Source organism: Herpailurus yagouaroundi, unplaced genomic scaffold, assembly GCF_014898765.1.
Source record: "Herpailurus yagouaroundi ecotype Mexico unplaced genomic scaffold, PumYag 495, whole genome shotgun sequence".
Classification (NCBI taxonomy): Eukaryota; Metazoa; Chordata; class Mammalia; order Carnivora; family Felidae; genus Herpailurus; species Herpailurus yagouaroundi.
The window spans coordinates 2,156-9,416 of NW_024412712.1; the positions used below are offsets into that span (position 1 = coordinate 2,156).

Below are 7,261 nucleotides of genomic sequence, written 5' to 3' on the forward strand. Positions count from 1 at the left end.
GGGGGAGGGGGGGGAGGTGGTAAAATACCTAATGGCAGGATTGCTACATCATATGCTAAGTGTATATTTAACTGTTTAAGAAACTGCTTACCTGTTTTCTAAAGTGGATGTACCATTTTGCATTCCAGCCAGCAGTATATGAGATCTTCTGTCTATCCTTTCTTCTAATGTCTTGATCTATTTTTCATAAGGTGAATGTTGGCCTTAAAATTGAGTTGGGAAGTATTCCCCTCTCTTCAATTCTCTAGTACAGTTTGTGCAGAATTGGCATTATTTTCTCCTTAAATGTTTGCTAGAATTCACCAGTGAAGCCATGTGGGCTTGAAGCTTTCTTTGTGAGAAAGTGTTAAACTACAGATTTGATTTTTGTAATAGTGCTACTTAAATTACATACTTATTTTTTGGAGTAGTTCATGTCTTTCAGGGAATCTATTTCATCTTGAAGTTATTGACATAGAGTATTTTATAATATTCCCTTATTATCCTTTTAGTATCTGTAGAATGGTAGTGATGTCATTCCTCTCATTTTTGATATTGATAATTTGTGTCTTCTCTTGTCTTTTCTTGATAAATCTGGCCAGAAGTTCATCAGTTTTACTTATCTTCTCTAAAAAGTGCCTTTTCATTACACTGACTTCTCTATTTTTGTTTTCCTTTTTAAAAATTTCTGCTTTGATCTTTATCATTCCATTTTCTCTCCTTACTCAGTGATGAATTTCCTTTTCTTTTTTCTAGTTTCTTGAAAGTGGACACTGGGGAAGATGAATACTATATGAGCAACATCCCACATGTTGACATGTTGTGTTTTCAGTTTCAGTCGGTACAAAATCGTTTTTAATATCCATTTTGACTTATTTGAGCAATAGGGTTCCTCAGGAGTGTGTTGGTTAGTTTCTAAATATTTGGAGATTTTACAGATCTGTTAATTTGTTATTTAATTCCATTGTGGTCACAGAACAATATGTTGGATGACTGAAATCCTTTTAAATTTATTGAGGCTTGTCTTATAGCCAATGAATTCTGGTAATAGATGAGAATATGGTCTATTTTGATAAATATTATGTGCCCACTTGAAAAAAACTATGTAGTCTGCTGATTTGGTGTGGAGTATTCTATGAATGTCAACTAGGTCAAGTAGGTTGGTAGTATTTTTCAAGTCTGATGTATCATTACTCATTTTCTATATATTTTTTCTGTCAATTATTGAGAGAGGGATATTGAAATCTCCAACTCTAATTGTGTACTTATGTGTCTCTCTCCTATTCTCCTTAATATATTTGGAAGTTCTATTATCAGATACATAAATTTTTAAGTGATGTCTTTTCTATTAGTTGACATTGCTATCACAATGGAATAACCTCATTTATCCCTGGTAATATCTTCACTTTGAAATTGACTTTGTCCTATAGTAAACATAGCCACTCAAGGTTTCGTTTGATTAGTGTTAGCAAAGCATAATTTCTTCCATATTTTTAACCTACTTATATCTTTGTATTGAAGATGAATCTTATAGACAGCATATAGTTGGCTTTTGCTTTTTTATCCAGTATGACAACTCTATCTTTTAATTAGGTGATTGCACCATTTATAGTTAATGTAATTATTTATAGGATTACATTTAAAGCTACTGTCTACTCTTTTCTATGTATCCCGTCTGTTCTTTGTTTCTTTTCTTTTTTCTTTTTCTTCCTGCTCTTGGGTTGATTTAGTACGTTTTATTATTTTTTGGTGGGGGGATAAATAGTTACAACTCAGGTTTTGTTATTTTAGTAGCTGTTTAATGGTTTGTAGTGTTCATGTTTAACTTATCACAGTCTATCTTCAAATGATATTATATCATTTCATGAATAGTATAAGAACCTTACAATAAATAGTGTACTTCCATTGTTCCCCTCCTGACCTTTGTGCTATTGTACTCATACATTTTACTTTTAGCACACCATATTATTTTTTTTGTTTAAATAGTCAATTATCTTTTTTTATTTTTTTATTTTTGAGAGAGACAGAGTGCAAGTGGGGGAGGGGCAGAGAGAGAGGGAGACACAGAATCTGAAGCAGGCTCCAGGCTCTGAGCTGTAGACACAGAGCCTGATGTGGGGCCTGAAATCACAGACTATGAGATCATGACCTGAGCTGAAGTCAGATGCTTAACGGACTGAGCCACCTGGGTGCCCCTCAATTATCTCTTTTCTTGAAGTATATATAGATCATGTAATATTAAATTAGTTTCAGGTGTACAACACAGTGATCTTTTATATACATTATGAAATGCTCACAACACAGTGATCCATTATATACATTATGAAATGCTCACCACAATAAGTATATTACAGTATTATTGACTATATTCCCTATGCTGTACTTTTCATCTGGTGACTTATTTATTTTATAACTGCAAGTTTGTACCTCTTAACCCTTTTCACTCATTTTGTCCATATCCCCAGTTTGTTCTCCATATTTACAAGTGTTTTCTCTTTTTTGTTGTTGTTTGTTCATTCATTTGGTTTTTTGTTTATTTTTTGTTTATTTTTTACCTTGTTTTATTTCTTATTTTTTAACATTTACATCCAAATTAGTTAGCATATAGTGCAACAATGATTTCAGGAGTAGATTCCTTAGTGTCCCTTACCCATTTAGCCCATCCCCCCCTCCCACAACCCCTCCCGTAACCCTCAGTTTGTTTTCCGTATTTATGAGTCTCTTCTGTTTTGTCCCCCTCCCTGTTTTTAGATTATTTTTGTTTCCCTTCCCTATGTTCATCTGTTTTGTCTCTCAAAGTCCTCATATGAGTGAAGTGATATGATTTTTGTCTTTCACTGACTAATGTCACTTAGCATGATACCCTCCAGTTCCATCCATGTAGTTGCAAACGGCAAGATTGCATTCTTTTTGACTGCCGAGTAATACTCCGTTGCATATATATACCACATCTTTCATCCATTCATCCATCAATGGACATTTGGGCTCTTTCCATACTTTGGCTATTGTTGATAGCGCTGCTATAAACATTGGGTGCACGTGCCCCTTCAAATCAGCATTTTTGTATCCTTTGGTTAAATGCCTAGTAGTACAATTGCTGGGTTGTAGGGTAGTTCTATTTTTAACTTTTTAAAAACCTCCGTACTGTTTTCCAGAGTGGCTACAGCAGTTTGCATGCCCACCAGCAGTGCAGAAGGGTTCCCCTTTCTCCACATCTGTTGTTTCCTGAGTTATTAATTTGAGCCATTCTGACACATGTGAGGTGGTACCTCATTGTGATTTTGATTTGTATTTCCTTGATGATGAGTGCTATTGAGCATCTTTTCATGTGTCTGTTAGCCTTCTGGATGTCTTCTTTGAAAAACTGTCTATTCACGTCTTCTGCCCTTTTCTTAACTGGATTATGTATTTGATTTTTTGGGTGTTGAGTCCTTTATATATTTTGGATACTAGCCCTTGATCAGATTATGTCATTTGCAAATATGTTCTCCCATTTCATCAGTTGCCTTTTAATTTTGTTGATTGTTTCCTTTGCTGTACAGCTTTTTTATCTTTTTTTAATGGATGTTTATTTTTGAGAGAGAGAGCACAAGAGTGGGGTAGGGGCAGAGAGTGAGGGAGACAGAGGATCTGAGCAGGCTCCGCACTGTCAACAGAGAGTCAATGCGGAGCTCGAACTCACAAACCGTGAGATTATGACCTGAGCTGAAGTCAGAAGCTTAACCGACTGAGACACCCAGGTGCCCCAGAAGGTTTTTATCTTGATGAGGTCCCAATAATTCATTTAAAAAAATGTTTGTTTGTTTGTTTGTTTGTTTGTTTGTTTATGTTTATTTTTGAGAGAGAGAGACAGAGTGCAAGCAGGGGAGGGGCAGAGAGAGAGAGGGAGACACAGCATCTGAAACAGGCTCCAGGCTCCAAGCTGTCAGCACAGAGCCTGACACGGGGCTCAAACTCACGAACTGTAAGATCATGATCTGAGCCAAGTCAGCTACTTAACCAGCTGAGCCACCCAGGTGCCCCTATTAATTAATTAATTCAGAACATGGACACACACATACATGTATGCATGGGGGGGAGCAGAGAGAGAGGGAGAGAGAGAATCTCAAGTGGAGAGAGAATCCTGATGCGGGGTTCAATCCACGACCCTGAGATCACGACCTGAGCCAACACCAAGAGTCAGGCATTCAACCCGCTAAGCCACCCAGGCACTCCTCAGTGGTTCATTTGTACTTTTGTTTCCCTTACCTCTGGAGACATGTCTAGTAAGAAGTTGCTTTAGCTGAGATCAAAGAGGTTTCTGCCTGTGTTCTCCTCTAGGATTTGCATGGTTTCCTGTCTCACATTTAGGACTTTCATCCATTTTGAATTTATTTTTGTGTATGGTGTAAAAAAGTGGTTTCGTTTCATTCTTCTGCATGTTACGGTCCAGTTTTCCCAACACCATTTATTGCGAAGACTATCTTTTTTCCATTGGATATTCTGCTTTATCGAAGATTAGTTGACCATATATTTGTGGCTCCATTTCTCGGTTCTCTATTCTATTCTATTGATCTATGTGTCTGTTTTTGTGCAGTACCATACTGTCTTGATGATTACAGCTTTGTAATACAGTTTGAAGTCCAGAATCATGATGCCTCCTGCTTTGTTTGGTTTTTTCCCAACATTATAATTCGGGGTCTTTTCTTGTTCCATCCAAATTTTAGAATTGTTTGTTCTAGCTCTGTGAAAAATACTGGTGTTTGATAGGGATTGAATTGAATGTGTAGTTTGCTTTGAGTAGTATAGACACTTTAACAATATTTGTTCTTCCAATCCTTGAGCATGGGATGTTTTTCCATTTCTTTCTGTCTTCTTCACTTTATTTTCATAAGCGTTCTATTGTTTTCAGCATACAGATCTTTTACCTCTTTGATTAGGTTTATTCCTAGGTATCTTATGGTTTTTGGTGTATTTTTTTTTTAATTTTAGAGACAGAGTATACACGTTGGGGAGAGGGGCAGAGGAGAGAGAGAGAGAGAGAGAGAGAGAGAGAGAGAGAGAGAGAGAGAATCTTAAGAGAATCTTAATCTAATCCATGCTGAGCGTGGAGCCTGACACAGGCCTCGATCTCACGACCCTGAGATCCTGAGCCGCCATCAAGAGTAGGATGCTTCATTGACTTAGCCCATCCAGGCACCCCTTGTTTGTTTGTTTTTTCTGAGATTCTACATATAAGTGAAATCATATAGTGAAATGATATACATACATATAGTGAAGTGAAATCATAACCTATATAGTTACCAGTTCTAATGTTCTTCATTCCTTTGTGTGGATCCACATTTCCGTCTGCTACCCTTTTCCTTCTGCTTAAAAATACTTTCTTTAGGGGCACCTGGGTGGCTCAGTCAGGTAAGCATCCAACTCTTGATTGTGGCTCAGGTGATAGTCTCACAGTTTGTGAGCTCAAGTCCCGCGTTGGGCTTTGCCTGGGATTCTCTGTCTCCTCAGTGCTCTTTCCCCCTTGCACACGCATACTGCACGTGCCCTCTCTCTCTGTCTCTTCTCTCAAATAAACATTAAAAAAAATACTTCCTTTGGCATTTCTACAGTGTAAGCCTGCTAATGATGAATTCTTCCAGCTCTTGTATGTCTCAGATAGTCTTTATCTTGCTTTTATTTTTGAAAGCTTTGGGTATAGAATTCTAGCTTCCTAGCTATTTGGTCCCCCTCTCCTTTTCACTGCTTGAAAGATGTTGCCCCACCGAGTTCTGGCCTACATTATTTCCAGCAAGAAATATGTTGTCATTGTTATATCTTTGTTGCTCTGTATGTCGTGTGTGGTTTTGTTCCTTTGGCTGCTTTTAAGACTTGCTCTTTATCGCTGGCTTTGACCAGTTTGATTATGATGTGCCGTGGTGTAGTTTTATCCGTGTTTAATGGATTAAACTAAAAATGTAGTTTAATCCATGTTGTGCTCAGAGTTCATTGACCTTCCTGGATTTGTGAGTTTATAGGGTTTACTTCTTTGGAAATGTGGGGGCTATTATTTTTTCAAATTTTTTTTATATCTCCTCTCCTTCGTGGACTCTAAGTATACATATATTAGGCCACTTGAAGTTGTTGCACAATCCATTGAGTTAAGTAGAGGCATGGGGTGTTTTCCACATATGAAATACTGTTATAATAACTTTTTTAAATGTCCTTGTCTGCTAATTGTAGCATTTGTGTAGATTATGGATTAGGTTTTGATTGATTGCTTTTTAAAAAAAAAATTAACATTTATTCATTTTTAAGACACAGAGAGTGATCAGGGAAGGGGTAGAGAGAGAGGAGGATAAATCTGAAGCAGGTTCCAGACTCCGAGCTCTCAGCACAGAGCCTGATGTGGGGCTCAAACCCATGACCACGAGATTATGACCTGAGCCAAAGCTGATTGCTTGTTATCCTCAGTATGGGCCATATTTCAGATTTATTCAAACTCTTAGAAGTCTACCCTCTTTCTGTGTGCTCTCCACCCAAAGTGAGACTTTTGGCTTGGAAGGAGTTACCTGTGTATGAAACTACCGATCCGTGTCACCCAGTTCTAATCTCTATCTCATTCTAAGGATACCATACCCCATGCCATCCTTACCTTTCTGTTGGGCACCTCTGTCCTTCTATCTGAGTATTTATACTATTCAAGAGCAGCAGTTGGCCAACTGGTCCCTACCCAACTATCCAGGCCATGTGCCTCAAGAATTCCTTTTTGCACAGCCCTGTGATGACTTTGGCCCGCCTCTTCTACCTACTCAAGTAACTCCTTTGCCACTAATTTAATTCTCTGTGTTTCCATTTATAGGATATTACCTAGCCATATGGCCTGCTGTCTCTGCCAATTTAAAAATACTATTGAGGTTGTCTGTAAGACAGTCAAGCTACATTGTGACAGTTCATGTCTGACAAATGGCACACGTTGTGGTAAGTCCTAATTGCCTGATGATAAATTTGTAAATTTTTATTTTATTTGTGGTTTAACTTTTATTTTTAATCAACAATGATAATTTTTTTTAATATTTATTCATTTTTGAGAGAGAGAGCCTTCACGGGCGTGAGCTGGGAGGGGGCAGAGAGTGAGTGAGGGGGACAGAGAATCCGAAGCAGGCTCTACACTGACAGCAGCAAGCCCCATGCGGGGCTGAACTGTGATATCATGACCTGAGCCAAAGTCGGATGCTTAACTGACTGGGCCACCCAGGCACCCTAACAATGGTAAATTTTTAAACTAATGATGTCATTGCATTATTTTTGCTCATTCAGAGTT

General features: G+C 37.9%; 1 long non-coding RNA gene across 1 annotated transcript in view; it reads left to right on the forward strand.

The window, feature by feature from the left end:
* LOC121023059 (uncharacterized) overlaps window positions 1–7,003 on the forward strand; it is a 9,152-nt gene extending 2,149 nt beyond the window's left edge. Inside the window, exon 3 of the long non-coding RNA XR_005787225.1 lies at window positions 6,800–7,003. This is a non-coding gene — a long non-coding RNA (uncharacterized LOC121023059). The remainder of the gene's footprint in view (window positions 1–6,799) is intronic.
* The last annotated feature ends 258 nt before the right edge of the window (window positions 7,004–7,261 follow it).